The sequence below is a fragment of the Chiroxiphia lanceolata genome, chromosome 11 (assembly GCF_009829145.1).
Source record: "Chiroxiphia lanceolata isolate bChiLan1 chromosome 11, bChiLan1.pri, whole genome shotgun sequence".
In the NCBI taxonomy this organism is placed as follows: domain Eukaryota; kingdom Metazoa; phylum Chordata; class Aves; order Passeriformes; family Pipridae; genus Chiroxiphia; species Chiroxiphia lanceolata.
This window is the reverse complement of record NC_045647.1, coordinates 10,017,351-10,038,354: the sequence shown is the minus strand read 5'-3', so window position 1 is coordinate 10,038,354 and position 21,004 is coordinate 10,017,351. Positions and strand designations below refer to the sequence as shown.

At 43.8% G+C, this 21,004-nt stretch overlaps 1 protein-coding gene and 1 long non-coding RNA gene across 3 annotated transcripts in view; both read right to left on the bottom strand.

Annotated features, from left to right (window-relative positions):
- Positions 1 to 21,004, bottom strand: part of GRIP2 (glutamate receptor interacting protein 2) — a 280,221-nt gene that overhangs the window by 180,286 nt on the left and 78,931 nt on the right. The gene's annotated exons all lie outside the window — the stretch shown is intronic.
- On the bottom strand, positions 1,713 to 20,397 carry LOC116792346. Its single transcript, XR_004359084.1, has 4 exons — positions 20,234 to 20,397; positions 18,101 to 18,105; positions 7,515 to 7,518; positions 1,713 to 1,723 (listed from the first exon to the last, which is right to left on the bottom strand). It is a non-coding gene; the product is annotated as an uncharacterized LOC116792346 (long non-coding RNA).

Here is a 21,004-nt window from a genome sequence, read left to right as displayed (position 1 = left end):
AATTCTAAAAACTCTAAAACTGATTTTCTGGCATTTCTCTAGCTCACTCCTATTAATTCTGTATTCTCTGCAGCATCATCTCTCTCCACTCACCATCTTTAATTTATACTCACAACATTCCCAAGGGAGTGCTATTAGCTGCCCTCCTTACGTTGCAAAAAGGTAATTGAAACACAGAGGCTAAGATCTGGTTTCAGGCCTACAGGTTCCCACATCTTGCTTTCTTGTGGGGTGTATGTTCCCAAAGATGTAGCCCCAGCCAGGAATCACCTCTGGGTACAAAAATCTCAAATAGTGCTGAGGCTTATCTTGGTAATTTGTCCAAGGTCTGAGAGAACTTGTGAAAAAGGAGAGAATTAAATCAAGATCTCTCAAGTACCAACTTCTCTCTATTAGAGAAACCTCTCTAATAGACCATCTTCTTATTATATTTCATACAGTTGTGCTTCTTTAATGTAACAGTGACCACTAGTGTACTTATGTTTCCTGACACCACAGGATGCACTAACAGAGCTTGGAACCCACTTGATCCTCCACTACCACTCAGAAATCAAACACTTCCTGGTGGAAAATTTCATACTTCACCACTGTACACAGCTGTGCTGGCACTAGAACCTCTTGGAAATGTTTCTGTAGACTCAGATGATGTTAATTTTGCTCAGGGCACAGTCCTGCCTGCAAAGGGAATGTGGAGCAGAACACACTACTACCTGAGTAAAGCACCACTACCTGAGAAAACCTGTGTGGAATCAGCAAATCACATGTTTAATTCCTGAGAGGGTTCAGCCAAAATCAGTCAGCAGCAGTCAATCAGACTGTTGAGCCACACCGTCATGTGTCACCCAGTAGATGCACACTTTCCAGGGCTACTTTTTTTTTCCCCTCTTAATTTAAGTTTCTGAATAATAGAAATGCTAGTACTGGTTAATGCAGCTTGCAAAAACATTTGGTGACACAACTTCACTGGTAGGCAGAGAGCAATTACAAATAAGATCTGAAACTGTCCCTTCAGTCTCTAAAAGCAATTAGTCTGTCATTAAGAAGGCATAACCAATGTTTTCATTATCTCTTGAGAGAAAATGTGAGAGACTCAGTCAAATGTCAAAGGTCTAGGTCAAAAGAGGTAATGACAGTAATTCAATCAGCTCTGAAAAGCAACAGGTCCCTAAAAGCTGTTATTTTGACTTTATTTTCCTCCCCCCAGATGCTTAAATATCTCAAGCAGAGGTGGTCTTGGAAGACTACAGCATCTATTTTGAACTGAAAGCAGGGGCACAGGATTTGCTGAAATAGTCTGCAGACAAGGGTATACTTGCTTTTGCTGTAGTTTCTGATCACATGCACTTGAAGGAAAGAAAAAATAGAACTAGATTTAAGGACAAAAATTACACAGATATTTTGGACACTGTGAGTCAAACACTTCCCTCCAGTGGAGCAATTCAGGATTGCTCTTTTTTTTTTTTTTGTCATATACCCTTCTCTGGCTATTTTAGCGAAAACCACAGATGCTTGTTTTTCTGGAGAAGACAGAATCTCACTTGTGCTGTAAGAAGCAGCTACAAAAGGGTTGAGAGTATCCAATTACTGAAAGGGCAAAGCAGTCATGGGTTTATTTCACAAACTAAAAAGCTAAAATAAAAAGCTAGCTAGCCAGTCCAAGAACTTTGTTAAACTTCACTGTAAAAAAAATGTACTAACTTCAACCAGTGCCCTCCAATCTGTGCTGGAGAAGATTACATTTGCCCACTTTTAGGCTGAAAACAGAGCATGTCCAACCAAAATGTTCAGAAACGGTTCTTCATTTTTCAGTTTTGCTTTTCTCTTTAAGTGTTTCACTTTAGAAATTAAGGTGGAGGTGCCAGAAAAATCCAGCAGAGACTATTACCCTGTGGTGTCTTTTCCCAATGCAAAGGGAGCGCACCCTCCTTAAGAAGTCTCTCTTCACATTCATGCCCAAGAAAACAGACAGTTCAGAAACCACAAGTAGCCAGTCATAACACTTAGAAGGGCTAAGTCCTCACAGTCAAACTCAAAGCAGATGGAACATTAAAAGAGGGAAGAGAGTAAATGACAGTTAATTTTACAGTGACTTTTTTTACAGTGAATTTTATAGAAACTATTGCTTGTTTCAAGCAAAGTTATAAAAACCTCTGTGTAAGGTGTCAACACTACCTGACTGATGGTAAAGGTGGGCCAGACCTTTGGCAGAGATCAGATTCTGCCTAATATTAAATGCAGAAACTCCTCAGGAGTTCTACCACCATGAATAAATGCATCAATCCTAAGCATGGTCTAGGAAACATGGATCTAAATCTACATGCAGGTGTTCATCTCTCACTTCCAGAGAAATCCCACCACTGTTTTGCACTCCAAAGGTCACCAAGGACCCTACACATTGCTGCCCATTTCCCTGGTGCACTGCACCATCAGCTCAACTGCTTCAACTATCAATTGTTCCTTAGGCGTTCCTGTGTAAATACAGTCACCATTGCAGACGCAGTGCAGGCTCTTCCCCTACTGCTTATTCCTCTTGATCACCTCCCTGGCTGTCAGCAGCATCCTGATTATTGCCAGAACAACTGGGATGTCAACAGAGGATTTATTGTGGCTTTGGGTGGGAATGACAGAAGATGAACCATTACTGGGAACATGCTTTACGTACAGTCTGACTAAATTCCGCCTGGCAATCTGTAAAGGCAAGACTCTGCATCTCACTTCTAGTGCCTTTAGTTAACAGGGCCCACTGCTTCTCAATAAAATAATGAGCCTTTTTAGCTTATTTTAAATAATTATTAAGCATATTTTAAAGTTGTGCTTGCCCTTTGTGGTAACCAGACTTGGTTACAACTAGTCTACTGTTACAGGACCAAAAATAGGGTTAAACATAAAAGTTTAAAAGAGCTTCCAAAACCTCAGGAGAGTGACCATCACTGACACCAGAGGAAGACGAGAAAATGCAGGGCTCTCCTTGGGCCAGCCACTCCTACAAAACAAGAAGATAATGATTTCCATTTCCACTAAAAACATGGTCAATTACCAGCTGCTGTCCTCCACACAAAGGCCTCTGGGGAAAACGGATAATTTCCCAGTGGATCATGCTGTGCTGGCAGCCCATGTCTCTCTGTTACCTCTCCTGCACATGGCATGATGGGTCACATGCCCTGGGATGATGTGAAGGCATTATCACAAGAGGCTGAATGTCCAGACACTGTTAGAAACCTGCTCTGCAAAGGAGATCCCTGCAGCAGCAGCAGCTCTGAATTTCTTGTCCAGTGTAGGTTACGCCACAGCCTCGCTGTTAAATCATTATGGATTTTGCCGTCAGTGTAGCCCCTAAGCAAAGGTACTCTGTGCAATCTGCCCTTTGCTTGTACAAACTAATACAGCACATGTGTGTTTGACATTTCACATGGCATTACCACGCTACTCCCCATTCCCAGTGACAGTGCTGAAAGGGCAATTGATGCAGACAGGGAGCAGGAAGCACTGTATCCAATAGGTTAGCCCTTCCAGCTGCCAAACTGTGCTTTGCCATATAAAGTGATAGTGAATTAAACCAAGTTAATGAACTGTTGGAAGAATTAACTGAAAGAAAGAACTCTGCTGCCTACATTCTTCTGAATTTTTTTTAAAAAGTCTCCAAAGTCAGAAAACACCAAATGATGAGGTTTCAGTTGAATTGCAGGTGTGATCTCAAAGAAATACTAAATAAAGGAACTCTGAACACCTCCTACAAGTTTTTAGCAGCCACACATTGTAAAGCATGGCTGGGAACGGATCTGTGTTCATTTCAGCGATTGATGATCTGACAAAAAAATGAAAATTTTACTTATTTGGATTGGTAGCTGCTCACATACTGCTGACCACACCTGAGAGAGCCATCAGTTTGGTCAAGGAGCCGTTGGTTTCTGTTTACTTCTGCTCACAGCAGCATGAAGGCTATGGAGAAGACTGCAAGACATTGCTAGCATTTAACTGATCCCCCAGGATTGCTTCCAGAGCCCCAGTTTCTAGGCACTTCAGTTCTGAGTGAGCTTCATCAGTTGTTTGCCTGATCAGAGGATGTGGGTTTGAGCCTCAAACCCTTCAGAGCCTGGGCCCTTGCTCCTTGGGGACTACTTTTCTCTTAGGTAATAACAGAGCTCTCAAGACTGGTTTGAGGTCTGTCTACCCCTTTAGTCAGCTCAGGAGACACTGGGAGATAGAACAGTGCCAGCAAGGGGCCTTTAGTCTGCTGTTGTCTCCCTCAGATTTTCAGGCCAAGTCAAAAAGCTCTTGCTCCTGCATCCCACAGTTCAGTTCCACCTTGAACAGATTGGTACCCACACGAGCATCCCTACAGCTGCCACCTCCAGCTCCTACAGTGTCTCCCATCCAGTACTGACCCCATCTGATAAGGCATCACCTCTGTACGACTCTAAAAGCAAACTCAAACAGCTACAGCATTTCTTATTTCTTTCCATTCCTAATGATTCTCTCATCCTATTTGCTCCATTTAAAGTCTCAACATGATTTTTCCTGAGCTGACAGCATGCAAAAAAAGCTAAGGCTGGTTATCAGGGTGGAGGGGGAAAAGGGAAATCAAACAACTTCCTTTCTGCTTCACGCATCATTTGTTTAAAAACAAAAAAAATCAGAACCATGCTGGCTTTGGCTTTAATAATATACAGAGCAAAAAGAAACCAACCTACTCCTCCACATCTTCAAGACACTAGCCCAGTGGCACTGATGAGCTTGGATAACAAGGCCTGTAATTTTGCCTTAAACTAGCTGGATGTTTCTTTGAAGTTCCAGACTAGCTTAAGACTATCGGTTTTCATGTTGATGCTTGTGCTCTGTCTTTCTCTGCATTTCCTGTGACTATCTAGGAAAGGAAATGCAAATTTACAGTGTACAATCTCCCTAGCTAATCCTTCACTGCTCATCAGGATTGGTTTTCCACTCCACTTTTCCTCCCTGGCTGCCAAGACTCAAAACCAATCATCCATGCAGAGACAGCTCCGCCACGTGGCACTGCGGGGCTGTTCAGAGAGGTCAGCAACGAGAGATGTTCCATGGCTGCAGACTGAATGTCACATACACACACAAAAATCAGTAGTAGTGAACTGAAATGACCAAATCATCCTGGCAGAGCTAAAAATACCAACAGATTAGAGCTCACATACTTTACCCGTCTTCAAAGAACACACTGGCTCTTGGAGCAAAGCCATCTTTTGATCCTGTACGAGGAGGATGGAGTACCCAGAGAAGGGACAAGGAGGTACAAGGTCCTTCACCACTGGAGCAAGTTACTCCACTGTTAAAAACCCACAGTATCTAGGAGCAAACAGCAATGACTCTTCAGAAGTCATAGCAGGTTGTTACACAGCATGAGCTTAGAGGACACATAATCTCAGTTTCTCCAGGGCACATCTCTGTGCCATGGAAACTGCTGACACATATGACCTTAGTGATCACACAAAATAAAAACCAACTTTGGATCTGAACTACTTCGAGGCTCAAGGGATGAGGGCTGGATTTAAACCTCCAGGTCAGCTCTAGCACCCTGGTTTCAAGCTTTATTTTCTATTCAAAGAAACCTTTCCCTTGATGTTAAAGGTTTACCTCATAGGGCTTCTGGCTCAGTGCACTGGCTATTGCACAGAGATAGCTAAAACCAGGCAACTCCTGCATTGGGCAGAGAGCTTGCAAAAGGCCTGTGAAATATTTTGATGACACTGAACAAAACTACCCAAGTTTATAACCTCAGCCCAGCTCTTCTCAGGCCTAACCATAGAGCTGCTTTTTTGCATCTAATCATAGTCCACCTTCACCTGTGTCTTTTTTAGAGTAGAGAGCAGTGGGATTCCAAGACTATGACTGTTTTACCATCCAAAAAATTCACAAGACAGTAAACTTTAAATGAGTGAGGTCAAATTTTATGATTTTCATTACAGAAGGAAAGAACAGCCAGATGACCAAGAACAGCCAATGTCAGGATTTTCCTTCCATTGCCCGAAATACATGCTTTGCCTCAACCTCCACTACGGCACTGAACTTCTCCTTGCCTCAATACACCTCCTCCCTGCCAAAAGGGGATAATATTTGGCTTTTGCTACTTTTAGGAGGATGGTCTTGGAAGGACAGACTAGAGAATTTCAACTCTGTGCTGCCCAGGAGTGGTAGGGGCTACTGCAGAGGCTGCCCAACTCAGTGGGCTGGAAGGACAGCCCTCAGTGGAGAAGGGAAAAAAGGGAAAATTCATAAAGCACAGCACTGATTCCAGCCTGCAGCAAAGTAATGACAGTGACAAAGCTCTTAGTGAGCTCTTTCTCCTGTCATGGAAGCAAATGTAACCCCTCTGGAGAAAATGGTATAAAATAATCTAGAAATTGAGAAGCAAATAGACAAAACACTCCTTCCTTTCTTTGGGAAGTCTGTGATGGCAGCTGCAGGCTATGGAAATACAAGCCGGTTGTTAAAGGAAAAGTCTGTAATGGTAAGATGACGATTGGCCACAGTTTCCAAAGCCTGCAGGGATGATGTTTTGTGTTAGGTGATGCACAGGAACAAGGAGACAATGACAGAGGCAGAAAAAAATATCATCCAGCTATCCTAAAGCTCCAGTGCAAGAGTCAAAGCAATTACTTCCACATCTTCACAAATGTTTGCACCTCTCTGTAAACGTGTCAGACTTTGTTACATTAGTTGTAACTTACTTTGCCCTGGGAATAAAAAATACATACATATATATATATACACACACACACGGTGATTTGTTCAGAGACAGTGAAATGAAAGTGTATTTTTACTTTTACTCTTCATCTTCCTGTTCTACTACTCCTTGTGCTTTATCCTTTGACCAAAGATGCTCCTGCATTGACATCTCCTTCTCCATATACCCCCTTCCCTCCAGAGGCCCATAGTGACAGGACATTATTTATTATCTTCACAAGTGCCTTGTAGTTTTATGGTAGACAATGCCAAAACACATCAAAAAACATCCTAAAAGGAGAATCAACATTTATATCCATCACAGGGAAAATGAGGCATGGAATGGCCTCAAGGATGCTCAAGAGACCTAAGGCAGCCCCTGCTTTCACCACACAGCAGCACAGACATCCCAGTTAGTTTGAAAGCATCTTTACAAATAGAATAGAAATCATCACCAATGAGTGAATATAAGTGCCAGAGATCCGACTCAATGGCTTAATACATTTTAAAATGTATCAGTCCTTGAGGCCTTTCCAGCCTTTTCCTTCCATCTTCTGCTTTCCAGCCCTGTGCTACTGGAGCGGCTAAAGCCAAGCTGTTCCCACAGCACTCATCTGCTCCAGACTGCAGTTTTGCTCTCTGGTAAAATATGACACACATGACTACAAACAATAGAGTCACCACGGTTGAGAGTTGCCACAATTTCCCTCGGCTCTGCTGATCTCATACACCTTTCCCGCCCACCACAGACAGGAGCAAAGACACCTTCCCAGTGTGAGCAGTGAGCAATGTCCCAGCCAGCCTGGCTGCTGGAACTCCACACCTCTCCATCACATCCAGATCCTCCAACTACTCCACAGGCTCAGCCATTTCCTTCTGCCAGATGAGCACTCAGCAACGGCTGATCACAGCTAAAGTCTACTCTCCCCTTCCTACACACCCTCATTTCCTCAACAAAATCCTCACTCTTCCCCCTCTTCCCCTCAAGTATGGTGATGCTCTCAGCACTGGATGTTCTCAATGACTGACCTAAACCATCCTCTTCCTCCTCCATGTCCTTTCTTCAAACCTGGGTCTTTCTCACAGTACCAGCTCTGACACTTGAGCTTTACAGGTGTGAATACTTGGAGAAAAGCAAATTTTGTACTCAGACACTCAAATATTTGCAGGCTACAAATTTCCAGCCATACAGCCATCCATCTGCAAACAATATGTGCAAATATGCTGCTCCAAATTCACGCTGCTGTGGTCACATATGGGGAAAGTGCAGCATCGCCAGCTGATGTACACAGCGAGTTGCCCCAACACGAATTGCAAACAGCTTTAAGGAGCTGTTCTATTAACAACTTTAGGCCAAGAACTACAGCCTGACAAAAGTTTGCCATTAAATGTGAGCACTGAATAAACATGTGAATTTTGCTTTTCTTCGCAGAGAAGCAAAAGAAGGAAAAGCTTGGAATAAATTCTGTGTTACAATTATTTCCTCCCTTCCCACATCTTCTCTCCTGTCCCCTATTGAGACACATAATTTGCAGTTTTGGTCCCTTCACCCTTCCAGAGTTCTCCTAAACTCCTGAAATTAGTTTCTTGCTGAATGTCTACAATATCATTTCATTTAGAGAATGTCACAGAGATTGAACTGAGCCATCTGGTTCCTAAGAGAAAAAGAAAATTATTTCTTTTATGCTTCTGCCTATGGCTTGTGGGTCGCCAAACTGAGATTATTCAGGCACAAAAGCATTTAAGGATTTGTTATTTTTAGAAGAGTACACACATTTCTTTTTTAGGATAATTAACAAGCTAATATTAAAACAAACAAACAAAAGGAACAACTAAAGTCCAGCTGCAAACTTCAATACAGATGGAGATATTCCTCTGAGAAGGGCTGTCCATGCTCAGAAATCCTGGTGACACTCTTCATCACCATGGGTGCTGTACAAGAATGGCTGTGCTCCTTCCCTGCAGCTATCAGACCAGGTCTTAAAAAGCCAGGACACCACCTTCCAAAACCAGGACAAGTAGCCAACATCCTTTGGCTAATGGAGCAGGGAGACAGTCTGTGGAGATCTTGCATCACCAGTGTGAAGGGCTGAAAAATCTACTGTTAACCTTTTCTCACAGCACCCACACTTTCTTTGAGGGCACCTACAAGTGACTGCCTCACGCCAAGAGCTGCGGAGGGGCAAAGGCTCGCCCGAGGCTTGGCCATACAGTCAGACACACAGCTGGGAGACGGCGTTTTCTGTTCCTGATTCCCAAAAGGATATTTAATGTGCTGGAAAGGTTTATTTTTCACAATGGAGCCAGAAATAAGAGCAAAGGCCCGAGACGCGCTCCAGCTCAGAGCTCCTCCCAGATGCGATCGCAGCTGTCAAGAAGCATCAGAGCAGGAGGGCGCCGGGGCCAGCGGCTGTCCCGCAATGTGTCCCTGCACACAGGGAGCACAGCCCTGGCAGGAAAGCCTGGGGGGTCTGCTATGCTCTGAGAGGTACTGCTGCATATCTAGTGCCTGAAAAGTCGCTCTCGCAGGCAAGGATAAATCCCAATTCAGCATCCAAATAATGGAAAGGAGGAAAGAGGAAAAAAGACACAGAAGAGAAAAAGGCAGCTGCAAAGAACAAAGCAGAGCAGTGATCAGTGTTTCTGTGCAGTTGCCTCAAACAGAATGAGGATGGGCAGCACATTGTAAATAAACACCAAAACATGCCCACTACATCGATGGTCCATAAGGAAGAAAGTGTGTGCACGCACGTGAAGGCGGCTGCAGCACAAACACCTGAGGACAGAGCCCAGCCTCAGCTCTGTCAGTGAATATGAGGTGTGTTTGCAAATACGGAAAACTGAATAAAAGCAGAAAGACCATGACACTCAGCTGAACACCTTCTTTGTGTAGACAGGTATGTAATAGCTAGTGAAAATGAAATACAAACCAAAGCAATTCTTCAAACATAAGGATGAGTCTCCAGCAAGTTTCTAGAGCTAAAAGTTCTGCTGAAAATTACTAGCAGGTATTGTCATGCAATAGCATAGCTTGAAAACCTTAGGAAAACCAAAGGTCAGGTATGCAAAAAGATATTTAATAGAATTCAAAATGCTCTTACAATGTTTTGAAAAGCAGTGACTTTCTTACAATTGTAAGAAAACCTTCATGGTTAGTCAAGCTCATACACTTCAGTTAGCACTTTGTTCACTCCTTAATGACTAATAAATAGTAATTAATGAGTTCCACTCCATATATTACCTCCTTCCCCTCTCATTATTATTACTTATATGCTTTGCCCATTACAGCCCACTATCTAAGCACTTATAAAGCACATTCCTTCTTCAGCTGATAGGTGAAAAGTAGTAAAATATAAATATTTGCTAGCACCCTAATCAAAACAGAGATAACAGTGCTGCTCACATCCAGGAACAAGCTGTTTCAGAGGGGTTATCCAGCAGCCATACAAACCACAAGATCACGGCTGTTGTGTGCACATGTAACATACCCTACAAAGAAAATATACATTATCCTGAATCTTTTCCTTGCACATCTTGCCTGGGGGCAGGTTCTGGGCTTCAGGCAAGAGGCTGCACCTGAGTCTGCAATGAGGCACAGCAGTGAGCTGTTGGTGTTACCTCTGGGCCAGCCCAGAGGCTGCCCATCCACCTTCCCTCTGTGTGCATCCATCCCTGATCCCCTTTCAAGCTAACACAACATGCAAATTGCATAATGGAGAAAGATTTAAAGAAAGGAGGGGAGAAAGAGAATTCAAGTAAATATAAGTTTAGTGGATCAAACTTCAAGAAGATCCTGATCAATACTGATTTCACACCTCAGCTTCTTTAATATCACCTTGACAGTAACATACTTCTGGTTACTGAGACACCCTGTGTTCCCTTTAGTGTCCTGGCCCAAGACAAGGTTCCAGGACAGACAATACATTGGACAACTCTTCTCTACTTGGGCAGGGCCAGAGGAGCAGCCCAAGAAGATTGCTGGAAAGCTGGAAAGCCACATTCAGGTAGGAGAGCTACCTGCCACCAAGCAAGGTGGGCTCAAGGCTCTCATGACTGCAGTGAAAACAAATGCACTGAGGCAAGGCATGGAACAAATGTGATTGAACAGCTGACCAAAGAATCAAAACCTCTGTGAGGGTCCTTCTCTGAAAGCCTCCTTGAGAAGGGCTGTGATGGGCCACATATCTCCAACATTAAAATATCTCTGATTACTCTCACATTTACCTCCTCCACCTTGCATTCCTTTCAGACACAGCTCCAGAGTCTCAAAGTCAGCCCTGACATAAAACACATATATTCCAATTTGATACTATTACAGTGACAGTGTGAAAGCTTTCATGCCATTAAACCTGCCCTGCTGATCTCTATCATTTTATAGACTACAGCCATGCTAACGACAGGATGGCAAAGTCATGTTAACTGGGCAATTTGCATTTCTCCTCCTCAGCATATATGCATCATGCAGATCCCAAAAGCCTGCAGAAGGCAGGCAGTGGAGTGCTCTGTCACAAAAATAACCCCATGCAACTGGATTCCTGCATCTGCATGTATACAAGACAGAAGTGCAAAGGGGCTGGTAAGCTTTATGATTGAAAACAAAGACAAGAAAAACACAGAGGAAAAACAAGGAATGCAACAGGAGATTGTGTGACTTTTCTATAGTGACATGCTTGAAGAGTCACATCTTTCCTCTCTGCTCGATGGAAGGAGACTCTGCCAGGTCACTGCACAGGTAAGTTCACCACGAGTGGGAGCCAGCCCGGAGCCCAGATGTGGAGCTCAGAGCGTGTCTGTCTGAAGACCATACTGGGTCAGGCTGGAAGAAGCAACTCAAAGACCATAGCCCTGCTCCTAAAAAACAAATCCATCCTTTCATGCTTGGAAGAAATGCAGTTTCTTGCTTTTACTTTTTGATTTGTCCTCATATTTGAGGTGTGTCCACAAGTCAAGTACCATCTTCTCCATTCAGTGAGCGTATCTGCGCCATCACCTCTGTGCCCAGCTCCCTGCCTTTCAAGAAGGCATTTAGAAGCAAGATAGGTAGGACATGTCCTTTAAGAGTGTCATTTCCCTGCCACCCAATAATGATAGCCAAGTCCCCAGTGCACAGAGTAAGGCTGTCATCTAGTGGCAAGTAAGAAGCCCACAATTAAATCTCTCATTAAGAGACCAGCAAACCCAGAGCTGGGCAATGTTATGAAACTCTGCAAGCTCTTTGCCATCCTCATCTCTCTCCTTGCCCTGTAGACCTGTGCATGGAAAAGACAGTAAGTCTTTTTGGCATTACTTCTGCAAAGAAAATTAATCTTTTAGTACTGTCTGATCTTGAAAATTTACTCGTCTCCAAGTTTGTCAATGCCCGTGAAAGCAAGAGGCGATTCTGCTTAGGTTGAGGACAAGCAGAGATGGTATCCTGGAGGTCTCCCAGGTCTCCCTGCACCAAGCACAGGATTTCATATGGCACTGCCTGGAGTTCATGTGTGAGCCCAAGCTTGGGTGTTGAATCTCAGGTGGAAATGCTGAGGACACCTTTCTTACTCCTGTGTTCAGTTTCCTCCAATCCTCTACTGTCCCTCATAGCTAGTCTTCTCTCTTTGTTCTGTTTTACTAGCATTTCTTTCTCTCCCTCAGCTGATTCTGAGTCACCTATGCAATCTGAAAGGGAAGGTTTGTGTCTTGGCCAGTCCCAAGAAATGCAAGGAGTACAGATGCTTTGCCCATTTTTATTTAGATTATGCTAATTAATAGGTGCTTAAATCAGAACAATGAGACATTATACCTGATTTCTAGCTCTTGATTGTAAAAATTGTTAAGTGTGACAGAGAGGTGAAACACTGCAGACTATTAAGGTTGTAATAAGAAGTGAGCAGGCTCCTTTTTTTCCCCACTCAGGACAACAAAAAAAAGACCAGGAGTTCACCATGGAAGTTTAAAATGTGGAAATTTAAAATACTAGCAAGGGCTTCACCTCTAAGGGCTTCCAGGTGCTTGGGGGGGGAACAAGTTTTGCTTTCAGTCTCATTCCTGCTGAGTGTCCACCTGTAAGGAGAGTTATCACGTTATAACCATAGAGGCAAGCCCTGAATTAAGGTTTTAAAAGTGATTAGCTAATTTTATCATTCACTATGTTTTAGAGTGAGTTTGTACTCAGTTTTATGCTAAGGAAAATAGACATACTTTGCTCTTCTCTCCTAGTTGCTGCTTTCCCTTGGTGCAGGGATTGTGCACCCATGGTATTTTCTCTGTAATGAAACTGTAGCACTAAAGGCCAAATTCAGAAACTTCACTTAAACGCATAACTTAGCAAAACCTGTTCCTTAACATCTAATTCAAACAACTGTTTATTAGCAAGCTTAATGTTTTTAACTTTCCATACCATCAATCGGTCAGGAGCTTTGCTAAAGAGCACAAGAAGGCAAAGCCTCCTTGTGTGTGTCCCCAACTCGGACACACAGCTCAGCAACCTTTTTTAAGACTGGCCAAAAAGTTTCCAGCAGCATCAATTTTCTTTTTTCTAAAAAGAAGCAATTTTCCTACTTTCTTCAAAAAAATATCTACCGCCCATAAGCAAAAATATTTGCATTCAGGCTCATGAAAGTAATGAAGAAAGTAAGTAGACCACTTCTGTGGAAAATACCAACCAAGCCATATCTCCCCAATCTACCACTGTCATTCTCTGTTGGAAGAGAATTTCCATCCAGCTCTAGTCATTTTGTCCCTGTCAGGTCAAATTGAATCAGCTCAATGAGCACTGCTTTTATTTGTGGTCATGTTTGAAACAGATAAATTAGGCCAGACATCAATGGAAAAATCCCAATCAAGTGAATGTCTCAAAGAAGTGAGTTATTGGACAGCAGCAGCATTTGAACTGATTAGCAGGTTTCTTCTTTCTTACGCAGAACAGTGAATGTATATTTATTGAACTGGGATAATTGAGGCATCATATTAGCCTTGGGAGGGAGAGATCTTCAGCTCTCTACCACAAGAATGCTGAGAAACAATGACTGCAGGAAGTTTGCCAGTGCAGGGCACGACTCAGGAGTCACCAGATTTTTGCAAGGGAGTAAATAACATTTAGCCTTGCTCCTGTAGCACCAGGACAGTCCTGTACCTTGCAGGACAGAGTCCATAACACAAGATCACAGCAAGGACCAGTGTGGTCCCTACCCCCCCGGCAAAGCCCAGAGTTTGTACCAGTTACCATATGCTTCCCTTCAGAGGCAAGAACAATCTCAAGGGATAATGCAGAAGCAAGCCAGAACAGGTACTTGACTCCAACTATTTTCAACAATCAACAGGGCATTACATGACCTTAAACACACATAATGGGAGGTCACTTACTACTTTCACACTTGTCCCTGACTGGACCAGGGGAAGCTGGTCAGTCCCAGCAGAAGACTCCTAAAAGGCACTAGAGATCACCTACCTGCAGCCATGCAGACTAACAGTGCAAAATCCAGGTTCACCTTTCCACCCTAAGGCATATCCACAGCTGAACCAGGCATGGACAGAGTCCTCGGAAACCTTGTAAGGGAGGAGCTGTCCCACCTGCAGGGCTGTGAACCAGAGAACTCAGCAAGAACAAGAATAACATTTGTTCCTTTTGTGTCCCAACTCTCCTTTGGGAAAGTGGGGATAACACTACAACTACCCACGCAGAAGGGCTGTGTGGTCCCACAGCACTTCCCTAACACCACAAGAACTTGCAGCACAAGTTTGGCCCATCAGGGACTACCGTGATGTGAGCAACAACCACAGTGTATCAACCACTGCCACTGCAGCTAGGCCATCACAGGCTGGGATACAGCAGGCTAAAACAACCCTTAAGGGACTGCACCTCTCTCTATGGAAAGCACACTGCTCATTATGGAGCGAGGTCCCTGTGGCTCTGCATGTGAGACGGATGATGACAGGGATAAGAACTGGTTCTGCTTGATGACTGCAGTTTTCTTATCAAATAGCCTCTTGTCCCTAGGCATTCTGTCCTCAATCAAATTAAGAGACAATGGACTGAGAAAAAAACCATACAGTAAAAGGGCATTTTTCCGGAGAACATAATAAAGACTCAATCTATGGAGCTCAGTAGTGGCCGACACCACAGAGTGGAAGGCTTAGTAGATCTGTGTTTCAGATGACAGATTTATTTGCTTTCTGAGTTCTGGGACAAGAAAGTCACATCAGGCTCTCAGTGCTGTGACTGCAAAGCACTTGATGGTCACTCACTGGGGTGAGGCAGGCATTCCCTCTACAATAGGTAAAATCCAAATACAAAGTGCTTTTAAGACCTCTGCAATTGCAGTAAGAAACAGTTTTCAGACATCACTCAACCAGCTAGACCATGAGTCCAGAGTGCTCTGGTAGATCACCTCCTGTGCACACCCCCAGCATTAAAAACACGAACACATTTCCTAACCCAATGTGACTTGAGCGGGCCGAGCTACACGCTATTTCTGGAAACATGCCTTGAGCAACACTTTCATTAATCTACAGCTGTTTGAGCAAATTATTGAGGCTACAAAGCTACAGATCTTTTCCCTTTAAATCAGACATAATTGTAAGTGAATATTTCTTGTGGACTTTGAAAGTCTGCTCCTGGAGCAGGAAATGTGTAACAGCCACTCCAAGTACAATTTATGGCTGGATTTTAAACAACGCAGGCATCCTATGTGCAAACATAACTGGAGCATCAGCCTTAGACACTCAGCAGATGGTCTTCTCCATACTTTTGCACTTAAACACCTGCTGTACAGCACTCCAGCCAGGACTAAATTCTATCAGGTTCACCTCCGGAGCCTTCCCTTGTCTCAAACACACTGATGTTCATATCCACGAGATGATGCACTGAGAAGCCCAACAATCTCTTTTAGGGCTGGTTTATACCATACACTGTTTTGTCTTTTCCAGGCAAAATCTCCTCAGAGAAAAAAATTATCCTTTATTACATTTTAACGTAGCACTTGACACCATGGAGACTTAGTCTGAAATCTCTGGGCACCTCAACTATGAAGAGAATAGGATAGAGATTTCTTCACAGTGGCAGGAGATTCTCCAGGGAGGTAATAAGAAGGGACACCCGGGGAACTCAGGAACCCACCCCAAGGCAGAAAGCCTCTAGTGTCTCAGCGAAGGGCAACAACCAATTCCTAGAGAATAAGAGAGCCCTGGTGTTCCACAATTCACCCTGATTCTGAAGTATCCTGCACCATCCCAACCTCAGGGCATGACTGGTCTGGTAAGCCTGGTACCACCTGCATCCAAGAGCTGGAAGGATAGGAATCTCCAGAAATTCAAGGTTTGGGAGTGACCCCAAGTCCATCTTGCAGATCATTCCATCCTTGTACCTCTGCTGCAGTACATCTGCTATCCACACCATCCAAGTCTTGTCATCTTACAGCATCTGTGTTTTGCCCAGAGGAACACTCCTCCTTCCTCCTGTATCACACCCCTCCCAGCCTAATCCCTCTTTCTTTTCCTGCTTCACACCCACTTCTTGCCTGCCTGGGGTGACTTTAATCTCTCCCACGCAATGTCACACACAGGCAGTAATCCTTGCTCTTCCATATCAAACATTGTGGGTATAATCCTCCATTCCATATTTCTACAGAACAGCAGCCTTCCTCCTGCACCCTTGCCTTTCCCTCTCCTCCAACAGTCATGGGTGTTGGTTTAAAGGGCTCGGGAAGAGTCACACACCACTCAGATGGGTACATGGGATACCTACCATTTCCAGCATACTTGCTGTAGATCATTTCAAACCCCAAGGATATGTTTAGCTCACACTAAATTGACTGTCAACCCCTCCCAAAGAAAGCTGAGACTCCCTGTGAACTGTATTGGCTAAAAAAAAAACAAAACAAAACAAAACAAAAAAAAAAACCAACTAAAATACCAAAAAACCAAACCAAAACAAAAAATCCCCACAACCTAACAAACCTTCATAACCTTCATTTTCAAAACCACCATTTCCTTGTGGTGCCAAATTGACTGCTGGGTGTTGTGGCTGCTGCTCTGCAGAAGCCATCCTAGCTGCTCCCCTTTCCCATCAGCAATGCCTGGGAGCAACACGGCATCAATGGGATTTCTGTGGGAATGAATACACTTTCTCATCTCTTTTTATCTTTTTTGTTCCTCAGAAGTTTTTCCTTTTATGCCATTTCAATTCAGCAAGCTGCACACTATCCCAACCCACTGATCAACACAGCTGCATCCGCAGCCCTTCCAGAGCACCTCTCACACAGGGGCTGGAGACGTATGGCGAGACACCCGCCGAGGGCTGACATGACTTTGATGATGTGGGTACAGTTCTCTCCCTGCTCTTTTGCAAGCCCAGCTGACTAATGAAGGATATTACATTCTCAGCAAGTGTTTTGTGCTTTCTGTGTCATATCTGATCCAACTGCTTGCTGCTTAATGAACTGGATGAAAAATATGCCAATGTAGACCTTGATCCAAGCTTCACTAAATTTAGTGAAGTCATAGCAGCAGAGGTTTTGGCCAATAGCTAGTAAATATCCTAATAGCCCAGAAAAATAAGGTATTTAGTCTGACTCCAGCTATGCTGTTTTAAATCCAGATTGTTTCCACTGGATTAATTCTGTAAGGTGGAGGGGGGAAAATGCTCTTAGTATTTTCTACAGTCAGTTTCAACCAGGCAGGGAGAACATACATCCCATATCAAAGGGGAGAATATTCTCATAACCTTATTAATCCTTTGAGCTCCCCAGTATCACTGGTTATGGTGTGGGCAAACACATCCAAGTCCTCAAGCCTTGCACATTGCCAGTGGGAGAACAGTCCATCACTGATCACCTCATTACTACCGAACAGGAATAAAAGGATGCAAAAGTAAGGGAAGGTCCGAACCTGAGATACCTGACACCACAAGAGCTACTCCCTTGCTATGCAAGTTCAAGAATATCTCTCACACTTGACCCTTTTTGACTGAAATAAGATGCATGAGGCCAAGAAGAACCCATAAAACTTCTCATTATCACCTCCTCTGGCTGTGTTCAAACCTATGCCTTTCCCCAGTCAGTCTCCCAGTACTACAGACCAAAGGATTTAAGGCTTCCAGTAACATCTCACATTGCTCATCCCTCAGCCTCCTGTTTCAGTGACCTGCTTGTCCCAAGAGCTGCTGCAGGCCATAGATAGAGGCCAACAGTGGCATTATTCCATTGAATTAGTTCCAGTTCAGATGAGGCTTTCATTGGTGTGCTACTGTGAGGTGTGATCAGAGACAAGGTTGGTAGGAACAAGTGAAGATCTCAGTCAAGTTCAAGACTTGTCATTGTGTTTCCCCTAGATAAGCATAGACAAAGGCCAAACACTTTCAGAAGCACCTTGCTGAAGGAGCAGGAGCTTTCTTGACAAATGGTCTCTTCACACTTGATTAAGAACATTGTACAACACCTGGATGCTCTGAATGAAGAAAATAAGCAGCAATTAGATGTTAATGAAGCCCTTTAAGATAAAAGAGGATGAAGATACAAGCAGAACCCCCTCACAGTTCAGTACAACACAGGAAATCATGAATACAACCTACCTAGCTATAAAGGCTCTTTCCATGACTCCTCCCTCCCCCCTTGTTGGTTGCTGCTGGTGGAAAGACTGGCTAAAAGATTCTTCTGTATCCCCAGCAGAGCTCAGAGAACTTTTCATTATCCTGAATGTTTACCCTTGAGCCCTTCAGCATTGCAAATTAGAGCCACAGCCTTAAGGATGTATTCACTGCCTTTTTTTTTTAAACTGACTAGAAGGGTTATAAGCAAAGCTGTCTTGTACCACCTGGGCCTGAATGGATCATGAGTAATGAAAGACCACCTCCAGGAGCCTGACTTCCTCCTCTGTCTGCCTGTTCCCTCCCACTGCACTGGTGGCTGCACTAAGCATATAGCAAAAAGGAAAATTAAAATTCAAAGTAGCTTCCCAGGATTAGTTTCTTCACTATAAGATTCAAGGTATAAAACTGCAGCCTGCTCCTTCTCTCCATGATTTTACATGCTGCCTCCAGCACACCTCTTACCCCCCTCCACACCAGTGACTCTGCTGTCCCTCTTCCATGGGAACACCCCTCTCATCTACCCAATTACTATTTAAAAGTAAGACTTCACGTGTGGTACCAGACATGTCTTGCAGCTTGTTCCTCAAGCAGAATGCTGAGTACATGGGCAACGTGGCCCATTAATAAATCAAACAGGCTTGTCTGAACGCGCAGTGCCCCTCAGGATGGCTCTGCTTGAACCCTCCATCACTGCAGCCTAGAGACACCTCTCTGCCTGCTGGGGGAGTGATGGTTTAAGGCAGCATTTTCTTCAGTTCTTCAGTGAAGCTAAAGGCACCATTTACTTTTTTTCCTAATAGGACCAGCATCTGCTAATGAGGTACCATTGTTTCAGACAAGTTCTGCCAGCCTCTTGAAATGCTATTTTGATCCTTCCTGAGCCTGTACACGCAGCTCTAAAATTGCAAGCACGGCTAAACAGAACCCAGATTTGTCCACCTCGGAAAAAAGAGCTGCCTGCCTTCCTCAATCCATTGGCTTTTTCAAATCTAATTTCTCTTTCTAGTACATGTCTCAAAAACCTGACACATCCTCTACATGTCCCTAATAGACAGTCACTTTATATGTCCCGGGGAAATGTTCTTCCAATTTCCCAAAGTATAATCATCAGCAGAGATGTTCTCTAAAACACATCAGACTGACACAACATACCGTCCACCCTGCTTTTATGAATTACACCCTCACTAGGGAATGGTACTTAATCTATTTCATTCCACTAGGACAGCTGGATCACCACTGAGCAGCCCCAGCTATATTACCAATACTATTAGTAAAAAGGTATTAATATTTAACATGGCCGTTAGCACCACCAGCGTGGGAAGGAACCCAATTAATATTATAAGGACTGTAAAAAGTGGTTCAGAAAGAGACCACTCATGGCTAAATATCATCAGACAACTCAAAGGATGAAAGAGGACTCAAGCAGAGGAATATTAGAATTAATTGCAAATTATCCCAACTGGTTAAATTGGCATTCTCTCTAAAAGTTTACCTTTAACTTAAATTTTTTACAGGGAACTGTGGGGGGAAAAAAGTCCCACAATCCTAAAATAAACAATAAAGTACTGCTTTAGTTGTTGCTGCAAGGAGAAATAGTGTTTGGTAAATGCTAATTTATCTTCCTCCTCACACAGGTGCAGTGAGACAATACAGGAGAATACACAGGAATTTTATCTTCCCCCTCCTGTACCTATGCAGTCTTGTTCCCTGGGTTGTACCCGAGAACACCCATCCTCTCTGCTCTCCTGCAAAAACACTGACACAACCCAGGGGCCTAAAAGATTTTTAAATCTTAAGATGCCTGTGGCCATGCTCAGGAACCTCCACGAGGAAGTCCCAGGTAAGCATTGCATTAACTCTCTTACCAGTCCAAAGGGAATAAGAATCAAAGAATACTTTTTATTTGATAAGAATCACAGAATCAATTAGTTTGGAAAAGACCTCTGAGATCATCCAGGCAAACCTTTGGCCATAAACCACCATGTCAACCAGACCATGGCTCTGAGTGCCACATCTGGTCTTTTCTTAAAGACCTCCAGGGATGGCGACTTCACCACCTCCATGGGCAGCCCATTCTAATGCTTGACTACCCCTTCTCTGAAGAAATTCCTCCTAATGTCCAGCCTAAACCTCACCTGCTGCAGCTTGAGGCTATGTCCTCTACTCCCATGACAAGAGGAAGCAAGATGTGAAGCAAGACATGAAACAAGGCACATGCCTGCCTGTGCTCTGCCTTGGTCATTATGCAGTCAGATAACAGGGTATCTGTTATATATTATTTATGTACCATGAATATTTACCAGGATGAAGAGAAATAAATTACCTGCTGTCCTCATCTATCTGCCCATGTTAAACCATCCCCTTGCCTGTTGACAGCAAGGGATTTTTCTGTGCTGCGACTTTGATTCATCAGCCCCCCGGCCACTTCCTCAGCCCATAAGCCCTGTGTGCCCTGAGACCTGGATGAGGATCCTGCTTTTCTTGGAGTCATCTTTTGGGGCTTTCTCAGGAGGGTGCAGGTCAAACATGGCACAAGCAGCATCATGAAACTCTCAGGTACCTTAAGGCAGGCTGTCTCATTTCCCACACCTTTTGTTCAAAGCACAAAGAGGCCAAGGAGCCCTCATTTAAGGACAAAACCCCACATACACATCCTACAGAATATGTCAAACATCTGCCAATCTTGGCCTTGACTCTGGCCACAGTCTGTTATAACTATTTCTCTGCAACAAGAGCCAGTACCAGTTC